General features: G+C 42.0%; 1 protein-coding gene across 4 annotated transcripts in view; it reads right to left on the minus strand.

Annotated features, from left to right (window-relative positions):
• The window catches only part of dpp6a (dipeptidyl-peptidase 6a), a 1,586,533-nt gene that overhangs the window by 726,631 nt on the left and 847,007 nt on the right, over window positions 1-12,895 (minus strand). The window lies entirely within an intron of this gene.

The raw sequence follows: 12,895 nt of genomic DNA on the forward strand, positions 1-12,895 counted from the left end.
ACTGCTCATAAAGTAATTTTTGATGGCAGTCCAAACTTGTCAGCTTGGCAATTGATGGTGCTTGAAATATTTCCAGTGGGCATGTGTCTAATCAGAAACTGAAGGCATTCTATTCACCTGCCCATCCCAAAGAAAACACAATAGCAACTGTCAAAAACCTGACAAATCATTCTCGCAGTGCAGATGGCAAATGCAGTTGACGTGTGACAGGTAGGATTTAGGTCTTCGTAAACTGTTTGTCTAATGCTGCCTAAGCCAGCAAACAGCCTCCATTGCTGGTTCCCATTACAAACTAAGATCCATTCAATGCCTACTTGCGTCATGCTCACCAGTGGTTTAATTTTTCATCATTCTAAGGTAGAGTCATAGTCACTACAGCCGAACTGCTCCATGCTGACTAACATGCCCATACAAGCTGGTACAGCTTGCTCATATTAACCTGGTTCTCTCTAAATTCCTCCTATCAATGTACCTGCCCAAGTGCCCTTTAAGTCTTTTTCTCTGGGAGGAAATGTCAAATATTAGAGGGCCACACGCACAAAATGCTGGAGGAACTCAGCAGGCCAGGCAGCATTTAAGGAAAGGAATAAAGAGTCAACGTTTTGGTCCACTATCCTTCATCAGAACTAGTGGGCGTACGTTTAAGGAGAAAGGGGGAAAGTTTAAAGGAGACTCACAAGGCACGGTAGTGTAGTGGTGAGCACAATCACTTTACAGCATCCTCAATTGCCGATGGGGATTCAATTCCTGCCACTGAGTTGATAAGTTCTTCCTGTGACCCTGTCAATTTCCTCCAGGCACTCCAACTTCCTCCCACATTCCAAAAGATGTACTGGCTTGGGTTGGTAAATTATGGGCATGCTATGTTGGGGATGGAAATATGGTGACATTTGCAGGTTTCTCCCTGCATAATCATCGGTCCATGTTAGTAGTACACACAAATGACACTGTATGTTTTGATGTACATGTGAAAAAGAAAGCTAATTTTATCTTCAAAGATTTTACGTATAATAGAATGGTCGGCTCCTGGAGTGTGCCGTCAGGGTAAGTGGTAGAAGCAGGTATGATTGCAACGTTAAAAAACCATAAGACCAAGTATCTTTCCTCTAATATCATGGGCTCTTAACTTGTCAAGCAGCCTCATGTACGGCACCTTGTCAAAGGCCTAATACTTAAAGGTTTAAGGGGCATTAAGACAGAAAAAGGAACAGGCAGGGAAGAGAGAGATATAGATCATGTGAAGGCTGATGGAATGAGTTTAATTTAACATCATGGTCAGTAAAAAAAAAACATGTTGGGCTGAACCCCCTTCTCCACTGCTATGCTGTTCTATATCTGTAGTGAAGTGTTTTGCAGCTAACAGACAATTTGGCTTAGCATATATACATTGGTGCTAATGGCCGGTTCAGTTTCCCTCAGCCTTACTAAGCCAGTCACCTTATCCTTCAAGCTGAATATATAAAGGTTGTGTTAGTGCAAGGCTGTAATTTGTCCCTGAGGGTCTTGAGAATGGGGTCAGATCACTGGAGAGTGGAGGGGCAGTGGGCCATGGTGGTTGGTTGTCATATGGGTCAGGAACCCCAGTTCAGAGACTCCGATGCTCTGCTTCTGGTCTTGGCCCAGTCTGGTTTAGGTATCAATTTGCTGAGTCTGCAACTGTGCAAAACTCCTCACTGGAAATGTCACCTTGTAGGAAACTTTAATCCAAAGACAAGTAATGTATATCTCTGTACAAAAAAAAAGAGTGTTGTGTGACATTGAGGCAACAAAGAAAGATTAAAACAAACATAAAATGCTAGTGAATTTCAGCAAGTCAGACAGCATCTACGGAGGGGCATAAACAGTGACCACTTGGCCTGAAATTATGCTGCCTAGCATGCTGATTCTGCCAGTATTTTGTGTGTATTGCTGAAGACCATAAGACATAGGAGCAGAATTAAGCCATTCGGCCCATCAATTCTGCTCTGCCATTTCATCATGGCTTATTTAGTATCCCTCTCAATCCCAGTCTCCTGTCTTCTCCCCATAATCTTTGCCACCCTTATTAATCAAGAAGCTATCGACTTCTGCTTCAAACATACCCAATGCCTCGGGCTCCATAGTCATCTGTGGCAATGAATTTCACAGATTTACCATCTTCTCGCTAAAGAACTTCAACCTCATCTCTATCCTAGAGGGACACCCTTTTATTCTGAGGCAGTGCCCTCTGGTCCTGGGCTCCCCCAGTATAGGAAACATCCTTCACATGTTCACTTTTTCAAGGTTTTTAAATATTTGATAGGTTCCACCATTCTTCTAAACCCCAGCAAGTACAGGCCCTGAGCCATCAAGCACTCCTCATATGATAACCCTTTCATTCCTAGGATCATTCTCATGATCCTCCTCCAGACCCCCTCCAAAACCTCAAACATCTGCAGAATCTCCTGTCTTTAAGATTAGAAGATAGTATTTGTTTCAGAGCAAATCCTCGGCAACATTAAGCTCTGATTAAAAATTGCATTGAGACAATGAGGAACAGGAGCTTGGCTGAAGTGTCAGCTTTTCCTTTTTTGTCGTTAATGTCCCTCACTCACAACCCTAGGGAAAAAATGTTCACACTAAAACTGTCTGATGGTTCAGTTAGTAAGGCAAGCACTCCAGCCTGAATGCTCCAGGTTCAACACAAGATGCAGGAACTCTTGAGCAACACACACAAAATGCTGGAGGAACTCCATGATGGGTCCTGATGAAAGTCTGGCCCAAAATGTTTCTGCTTATTTCACTCCATAGATGCTGCCTGACTCTCTGAGTTCCTTCCTGTAACGGGGTGACCAGAATTGTACACTGTCTGCTAAGTGCAGCCTAAAAATTTAAATAGCTGCAGCATAACTTCTTTACACTTATAATTAATGTTCCAATGGCCACCCATTTCAATTTGATTACCCATTCCCATTCTGACATATCTGTCCACGGAACCCTCTACTGCCGCGATGAAGCTGAACTCAGGTTGATAGAGCAACATCTCATATTCCACCTGGGTACTCTCCAACCCGATGGCATAAACACTGATTTCTCCAAAGTTCAATAATTTCTCTTCACCCTCTTTTTTCCCATTCCCCATTCTTGCTCCCCTCTTACCCCTTCAGTGCTTTACCTCTCCTACCTATCACCCCCAGCTTCTCACTATATTCCTGCCCCCACCCAGCCACCTCCCCCTCACCTGGCTTACTTATCATCTGCCAGCTTGTACTCCTTCCCTGATCCCCACCTCCTTATTCTGGCTTCTTCCCCCTTCCTTTCCAGTTCTGATGAAGAGGTTCAGACCAAAATATCATCCGTTCATTCTCTTCCATAGATGCTTCCTGACTTTCTGCTTTCCCCCAGCAGTTCATGTGTGTTGCTTCAGGTTGAAACTTTGGTCTGCAAAGTGTCACTTTAACAACAGATATATACTGCAACTAGCTTTACTCCTCTGGATGAAGGCATGTGTGAACTAATTCCTTTGAGGACACTTGGTCAGGATGAGATCAGCTTTACTGTGGAAACCTAGTGATGATAAGTCATTTTTGCAATAAAATATTTACCAGCATAGAATTTCTCCTTCAAGCACACTCTCACTCCCCGACACAATTTTCCTTTACCCTGGTCATATCCCACCCTTAACCCTCTACACACTTCTCTCCACCCCCAGCACTCTCTTTTGGATCCCTCCCATTACCAATAACCAGGGCAACTCATCTCCTGTCAACCCTCCCTAGGCTGACCCTTGACACTAACCCAGTTGATGTCCAATATAGCTCACTGCCTCAAGGCCGTTCAGTGATCTGACCCATTCCTCAAGGTCCCAATGTATCTTCCAACTGATAGTCCAATCTTCTCTCTGCCAGACCAGACACCCACAAACTTTTGGGGCATATACTAACCTTCCAAGAAAAGCCACACTGAACGCCTTCCCTGGGACCTATTTAATTAAGTCAGACTAAGCAGGTCAGGGGCAGAACTCTTGACAGCCCAAAGCTTGTCCACCATCAATGAGGCTCAAGTCAGCAGAGTGACTAGGTAAGTACAGTTCCAAGGAGGAAGAGCTATACAGTACTCAGTGGCCACTTTATTAGGTACACCTGTACACCAACTCATTAATGCAAACATCTAATCAGCCAATCATGTGGCAGCAACTCAAAGCATTAAAGCATGCAGACAAGGCCAAGAGGTTCAGTTGTTGTTCAGACTAAACATCAGAGTGGGGAAGAAACATGATCTAAGTGACTTTGACCGTGGAATAATTGTTGGTGTCAGATGGGATAGTTACAATACCTCAGAAATTGCTGATCTCCTGTAACTTTCAGACAAAAGTCTCTAGAATTTACGAGAATCGTATGAAAAACAAAAAAAAATGCAGTGAGCGGCAGTTCTGTTGGTGTAAATGCCTTGTTACTAAGAGGAGATTGGCCAGACAGGTTCAAGCTGACTGGAAGATGACAGTACCTCAACTAACCATGTGTTACAACAGCGGTGTGCGGAAGAACATCTCTGAATGTACAACATGTCAAACCTTGAAGTGAATGGAATACAACAGCAGAAGACCACATTAGGTTCCACTCCTGTACCTAATAAAATGGCCAGTGTGTGTGAGTAAAATGACAATGTTTAAAAATCATTAGGGCAGATTCATGGACAGGTAAGGTTTAGAAGAATATGGGACCACTGCAGGCAAATGGAAATACCTCAGGAAGGCACTTTGGTAGGCATGGATACATTGAGCCAAAGTGCTGTACACTCTATGGCTGGAAACTCAACACCATCCAGGACAAATCAACAAGCCTGACTCTCACTCCATCCAACATCTTTAACATTCATACTGTCAATGGTTGCTGCATTGTGGATTATCTACAAAGCAAGCTGAGGTAAAGAGGCCGATTGAACAGTACCTCCTACTGCTGAGAAGCCAAGGATGGCAGACTCACAGGGCACCTTTAGAATGCTCTCCAGATAACGTACTATCTCCGTTCTCCTGTTGTCCAGTGTAAATCAAGTAGGACAAAGTGTACAGGATCACACAGACTGAACAATGTTACATAAAGTAACTTCATCAGAACAGACACATTATTTCACGGTATCACAAACACTTCACTTGTTCCATCTATTGCCTCGCCCCACTTCATTGCTATCCAGGCTACATTGTTTCCCACTTGGACTCTATGGATTCACTTTCAAGCATTCTAAAACTTATGTTCTCAGTATTATTTACTTACTCATTTATGTTTATTAATATTTGTAATTTGTTATTTGTTTTCTGGCATTTGAACAGCTCGTCTTCTCTTACACATTGGTTGCTTATCAGTCTTTGTGTGTAGAACAGTGGTCAAAGAACACTGAGGCTGTCTACAAGAAGGGTCAGAACCGTCTCTATTTCCTGAGGAGACTGAGGTCCTTTAACATCTGCCGGACGATGCTGAGGATGTTCTATGAGTCTGTGGTGGCCAGTGCTATCATGTTTGCTGTTGTGTGCTGGGGCAGCAGGCTGAGGGTAGCAGACACCAACAGAATCAACAAACTCATTCGTAAGGCCAGTGATGTTGTGGGGATGGAACTGGACTCTCTCACGTTGGTGTCTGAAAAGAGGATGCTGTCTAAGTTGCATGTAATCTTGGACAATGTCTCCCATCCACTACATAATGTACTGGTTGGTCACAGGAGTACATTCAGCCAGAGACTCATTCCACCGAGATGCAACACAGAGCGTCACAGGAAGTCATTCCTGCCTGTGGCCATCAAACTTTACAACTCCTCCCTTGGAGGGTCAGACACCCTGAGCCAATAGGCTGGCCCTGGACTTATTTCCATCTGGCATAATTTACATATTATTATTTAATTATTTATGGTTCTACATTGCTATATTTATACTCTATTCTTGGTTGGTGCAACTGTAACGAAAGCCAATTTCCCTCGGGATCAATAAAGTATGACTATGACTACAACTATAACTGTAGTTTTTCATTTATTCTATTGTATTTCTGCTGTGAATTCCTGCGAGAAAATGAATCTCACGGTAGAATATGGTGACATATATCTGCTTTGATAATAAATTTTCTTTGAACTTTGGTGGTGCATGTTTTCCTAGCTTTAGTAGCTTCTGTCAGATACAAGGGGGAAGAAAAGAGAAAAGAGAATAAATGGAGTTGGAGGGTCTTTGATGACGTTGGCAGTTCCATCATGGGCACTAGTCTCACCAGCATCCAGGACACCTTCAAAAGACGATGCCTCAAAAAGGTTGCATCCATCATTAAGGATGCACGTCACCCAGAACATGCTGCCTTCTCATTGCTCCCTTCCGGAAGGAGGTACAGGAGCATGAAGACACACACTCAGTGTTTCAGGAACAGCTGCCAGATGTCTGATGTCAGATGTCTGAATAGACAACGAACCGATGAACATTTCCTCTGTTATCTCCCCTCTCTTTTTACACTACTTATTTCATTTATTGTTATATATATTTCATATTGTAATTCATAGATTTTATTACTATGTATTGCAATGTACTGCTGCCACAAATCGACAATTCTAACGACATATGCTGGTGATATTAAATCTGATTCTGATTCCCAAGTGAGCGGGAATTGTAGACAGAGTCAATAAAGGAGAAAGTTACATTGAGGCTGACCTCCCTCATGCTTGGAACAGTTACTTCTGCATTAGTTGACCAGATGTCCCATGGACCATCAAGAGAGGAGAAGTCAGAGGGAGAATTCGGAAAGAAAATCAACGACTCAGTGGAACTTGCACTAAATCTACCATTCACATTTATAATTGATTTTTGTTTTTAAAATATGAATTGCGTAGCGGAGAAATATTGCATGATGCAATTTAATTTCCAGGCTCCATTTTCATCAAGAGTGACAGGTGGACAGCTGGAATGATAGGTACAATACTGTACAGCCTCGCATAAGCAAATCACAATAAAAACAACGACCCTGGATTATATTAATAACATTAGCAGCTGTCGGAAGGCTTTCGAGTGGAGAACCCGGTAGTGTGGTAACAGAGATAAATCATTTAGTTGAAAATTATATTGAAATTATTTCAGTTAATAAATTTAACAAATGGCCAAAATGTATGGAGATCGGAAAAAGAATTAGCAATTTTCAAGGCAGCTTAATGATCCTAACTCAGTTATAGTACTGGTGAAAAGCAGTTTGAGACTTAAATCAACATTAATCTTGGAGCCATAGGGAGATCCAGCAAGCAATCAGCCCCTACAGCTCACTGAGTCGACAACGACAATCAAAGTTCAAACTAAATTCCTCAGGAGATCAGTTTATCAGGCACTTTGCACATTGCGACCTGCAGATCCCACACAACTTTACAGTAATGAAATACTTTTTGAAATAAAACAGATGCTAAGAGGGAATTTCTTCACTCAGGGGGTGGTCTGAGTGTGGAACGAGCTGCCAGGGGAAGTGGCGGAAGCAGATTTGATTTCAAAATTCAAAGTTCAAAGTAAATTTCCTAACAGAGTACATTACAATCCTGATTCATTTTCTTGTAAGCATACTCAATAAATCTATAATAGAATAATAACCATAACAGAATCAATGAAAGACCGCACCATTTATACTTATTATATACTAGTATTGAGAGGTGTCATTTCAAGTGTGATGATGTCAAATAAATTGCAATATGGCTCCCTCCCTGGGAGAGTCTCCCTTGCATTTGCACAGAAATAGCCTCTTTTGCTCATCTGGTCCATGCCGAACTGTTATTCTGGTCCCATCGACCTGCACCTGGACCACAGCCTTCCATACCTTTCCCATCCAGGTGCGGGTCAATGGCACCAGGCAGAGTAACTGTTTTGTTATTCTGCCAGGACCTAGTTTAAGCCTAAAATCTGATTTTTAAATCACTATGGAATATAGTTTCCAGAAATCATTCATCGGTCTGGCAATCACTTGTACAAAGCACCATGCCAATTGATCCGATTATTAATGTCTTCCTAGTTCTAAGTTGACAAGCTGTAGCTTGCTATTTTGCTGTGGGCATGTCTCTCTCTGTTTGTCTATTCAAAGTCCAAAGTGAATTTATTATCAAAGTACATATATGTCACCATATTCTATCCTGTGATACATTTATTTGCAGGCATACTCAAAAAATTCCAAAACAGAATAGTAACAATGAAAGACCACACCAACTGGATGATGAACCAATGTCCAAAAGCTGCGCAAATACAAAAAGAAAGAAATAATAATAATTTAAATAACCATTACATATCAAAATCATGAGTCCTTCAAAGTGAGTCCATAGGCTGTGGGAACGTTTCAGTGATGGGGCGAGTGAAGCTAATCATGTGGGATTAACAGAAGATTATCTCCAAAAAAATTAAATAGATAACTCAATGGACAGTATCTTGCCCAGAGAATATGGTGCTCTGAACAGTAAGGAATAGATGAGCTGAGGATAATAGAGGCCTCTTAAAACTTGTCAGATTAAAACACTTGGAACAGACGAATGGAAAATTGCAGTGGTAAAGTTAGGGAGAGTTGGAACCAAGTGAAGAGCATTGAGGGCTTCATTGACTGGCCAGTATCAACACACAAAGTGCTGGAAGAACTCAACAGGTTAGACAGCATCTATGGATGTAAATGTAATGCTGATATTTTGGGTTGAGACCCTTCATTTAAACCAGTTCAGATGATTTATTTGTAACCACAAGAGATTCTGCAGATGTTGGAAATCTAGAGCAGCACACACAAAATGCTGGAGAAATTCAGCAGGTTAGGTAGCAATAGTGGAAAGGCATAAACAGTCAATGATTCAGGCCAAGACCCTTCATAAAGGCTGGAAAGGAAGGGGGAAGAAGCCAGAAATAGGCCAATTTATTTGTTTTTCTCTCTTTTTTGAACCAACTAGCACAACCTTAGTCACTACAGTATAGCACCACTATGATCACTTTGTATAAAAGTTGACTGTTCTTTGTTCTAATTATGTTCTTTCTGTGAAAAGATTGTCTATAATTTCTGTCTGACTAATGAATGCTGTTTATCTGATGCTATGGGCCTGTAATGCTGCAAGTATGTATTTAATTCACTTGTTATTAGGTGTACTTGTACAAATGACAATAAAGAGTCAAACTGACTTTGACACTCCTCCTTTGTTGAAACTTTGACCCAGCAATGCTTCTGTCACTCCTTCTGGGTTGGTGTCAATTGTTGCTTGATAAAATTCTTTGTTAGGTATGAGGAGGCCTAACTATCCTATTTTATTTAGAGATACAACACGGTAACGGGGCCTTCCGGCCTCTCCCATGAGACCAGTTAACCGACTAACCCGTCTGTCTTTGGAATGTGGGAGGAAACTGCAGTACTTGGAGGAAACCCATGCGATCACAGGGAGAACACCTCACAGGAATTGAACGTAGGTCGCTGGTGCTGTAAAGCGTTCCTCTAACCGCTGCGCTACTGTGCTGCCCTATGTAAGAGAAGGTGCTATGTAAATGCTAATTGTTGATGTAATTACTTTGCAAAGTAAAAGATTCAAAATAACACGTTGATTGAGGACCTTGCTCAGTTTTGAAAAGAATGCGTAATGTTCAGCCTGTCATATGGAAACTTAGCTAATAATAAAACAAACTTCAAAAAGGATGCAGTTATTCAAATAATCCAATTAAGGAGGAATTTCTGCACTGATGACAACAATTGTTCAAGTCAATTTGATGCATAAACTGTAATTTAACTATGAAAGAACAGCATTTACCTAAATCACGGGCTGGTATGAGAACACCCGCGCCTTTGAATGGAAAATCCTATAAACGGTAATGGATTCAGCCCACCACATCACAGATTAGCCCTCCCAACCATTGAGCACATCTACATAAAAGGCTGTCGTAGGAAAGCAGCATCCATCGTCAGAGATCCTCCCCAGCCAGGCCACGCTCTTTTCTTGCTGCTACCGTCAAGTAGAGGGTACAAGAGCCTCAGGGCTCACACCACCAGGTTCAGCAGTTACTACCCCTCAACCAGCAGGCTCTTGAACAAAAGGAGATAACTACACTCATCTATTCAGATGCTTCCACAATCAATGATCTCACTTGAAGGGCTCTTTATCTTGTTATTTCATGTTCTTGTTAGTTATTGCTATTTATTTATATTTGCATTAGCACAGTTTGTTGCTTCTAGGGTCAACATGATCTTTCACTGATCCTGTTATAATTACCATTCTATAGATTTACCGAGTGTGCCCGCAGGAAAAAGAACCTCAGTGTTGTATGAGGTGACACTGGCGTGTGGCCAAGTGGCTAAGGCGTCCGTCTAGTGATTTGAAGATCGCTAGTTCGAGCCTTGGCTGAGGCAACGTGTTGTGTCCTTGAGCAAGGCACTTAACCACACATTACTCTGCGACGACACTGGTGCCAAGATGTATGGGTCCTAATCCCCTTCCCTTGGACAACATTGGTCTCGGGGAGAGGGGAGACTTGCAGCATGGCAACTGCTGGTCTTCCATACAACCTTGCCCAGGCCTGCGCCCTGGAAACCTTCCAAGGCGCAAATCCATGGTCTCATGAGACTAACGGATGCCTATTAGGTTCTGGTGTGGATATGTACTTTGTTAATAAAATTTACTTTGAGCTTGGATTTTTGGCAAATAGGGTATGACCAGCAGACATGGAAAATGTTACTAATTGATACAAATGTCACAGGTTGTATTGTAACCACACCTAATGTAAAACCATCATTACCTTCAGCTACCATTGTCAGCATTTGACTCAGTGGGCACAGTTGTCTCCATCAGTTCTGTGCTCTAGAAATTGCCATCCTGGACTCACTTTTCTTTACATAACACTCAAGAGTTAGGCTCTGTTTATTTAAGAATGATTTGATAGTCTCAAGATGATACCATGTTGAAGGTAAACATAATTTCATAACATTTTGTTCATCCTTTAAGCTTTTATTTCATTCCCACTGGGCAGGTTAAATGAACATTGATTCTGTAAGGTTGTTATAGCCTGGGGTAGCAGTGGGGCTAAGCTCCCACTACCTATTAAATGCTCCCAATGCCATGGGATCTTTTTGAAGTTTGTTTTATTATTAGCTAAGTTTCCATTTGACGGGTTGAACCTGACGCATTCTCTTCAAAACTCAGCAAGGGCCTCAATCAACGTGTTATTTTAAACGCTCGAATAGCCTCCGACGACCAAGTCCAACACATGGACTTCACGTGTGGATTAGCCACTAAACCCGCTAGAACCATTTCTACTGACTGGAGCAGGGGCAAAGTCAGGTTTCTATGGCCTTGAATCCAGTCGCTTCGGGCAGATGAGGCTTGTCAGCTGTGGTTGGAGGCTCATCTAGGAGAAGGAAAACTCTGATCCCAAGCTTCCACTGCCCTGCGGCTATATCCACCGATGGGGAAGGTTTCGGGAGTAAACCCCAAGGGAAAAATCCAGACCTAGGTTCCCTAAGGCAGCTCTACATTGAGTTCAATGCTGACTGGCATCTCCTGTGACATCACTGGTGCCAAACTGTATCGGTCTCTGCCGTTCTTTTGGATTCATCAGCTGTATGGAGAGTGGAAGCCTGCTACATGGGCAACAGCTTGCTCTCCATATCGTACCTCCTGGTTTGAGTATCACGTAGACAGCTGGGACACAACATCCATGGTCAACCTCTTAAATTTAAACAATCTCCCTCAAAAGGAAATTGGCTGGTCAGCTATTACCACCTGTGCTCCTAAACCATGGAACTCAATACCTACGTAAACTATAAGGGATGCAGACTCAGTTGATGCTTTTAAACACCAGCTCAAAACCTATTTATTTAACCTTGCTTTTAGTTAACAGCATTTTGTCTTTTATTTTTATGTGTGCACTTTATACCATTGTAAATCATTTTGAACTGTATCATTTGTATGAAAAATGATCTATAAATAAGTAGTTATTATTATTATTTGTCTCATATTTCTCTAAACCAGGTGTTCCCAACTTTTTATGCTATGGGCCCCTACCATTAACCAAGGGGTCTGTGAACCCCAGCTTGGGAATCCCTGATCCAAACCTTTCCTAACTATGTACCTGTCGAACTGTCTTCTACAATTTGTTAATGTACCTACCTCAACCATTTACTCTAGCGGCTCCTTCCACCCTCTGTGCGAAAAAGTTGCCTCCAAATTACTATCAAATTTTCCCTTCTAAACTTACATCTATGCCCTCTTGTTCTAGATTCCCTAACCCCTGAAAAAACACTGTGAACATTTACCCTATCTATGCCTGCTCATTGGGATCACTTCCTGAAATTCAATTGATGTCAACATTTCTAATTTGGGCTTCCAGTATGAGCCCATGGTATTACAGGAAAGATACGAGTATAGATAGAAGAGTGGCTGGGTGGCAGGAGGTGAAGAGTGGGAATAGGAGGGCCTTTTCTAGTTGGCTGCTGGTGACTAGCGGTATTTCACAAGGGTCGGTGTTGGGACTGCTTCTTTTCACATTATACATCAATGATTTGGATGACAGAACTGATGGCTTTGTAGCCAAGTTTTTGGAAAATACGAAGATAGGTGGAGGGGCAGGTATTGTTGAGGAACCAGGGAGTCTGCAGGAGGACTTAGGCAGAATAGGAGAATGGGCAAAGAAATGGTAGATAGAATATAGTGTAGGGAATGTATAGTCATGCACTTTGGTAGAAGAAATAAAGGCACAGACTATTTTCTAAATGCGCAAAATCTTCAAAAATCAGAGGACATGGGAGTCCTCATGAAGGATTCCCTAAAGGTTAACTTGCAGGTTGAGCCGGTGGTAAGGAAGACAAGTTCAATGTTAACATTCATTTTGAGAGGACTAGAATATAAACGCATGGACATAATGCTGAGGATTTATAAGGCATTGCAGTTGGAGTATTGTGAGCGATTTGGACCAATATCTAAGAAA

This window comes from Mobula hypostoma, chromosome 3 (genome assembly GCF_963921235.1).
Source record: "Mobula hypostoma chromosome 3, sMobHyp1.1, whole genome shotgun sequence".
Classification (NCBI taxonomy): Eukaryota; Metazoa; Chordata; class Chondrichthyes; order Myliobatiformes; family Myliobatidae; genus Mobula; species Mobula hypostoma.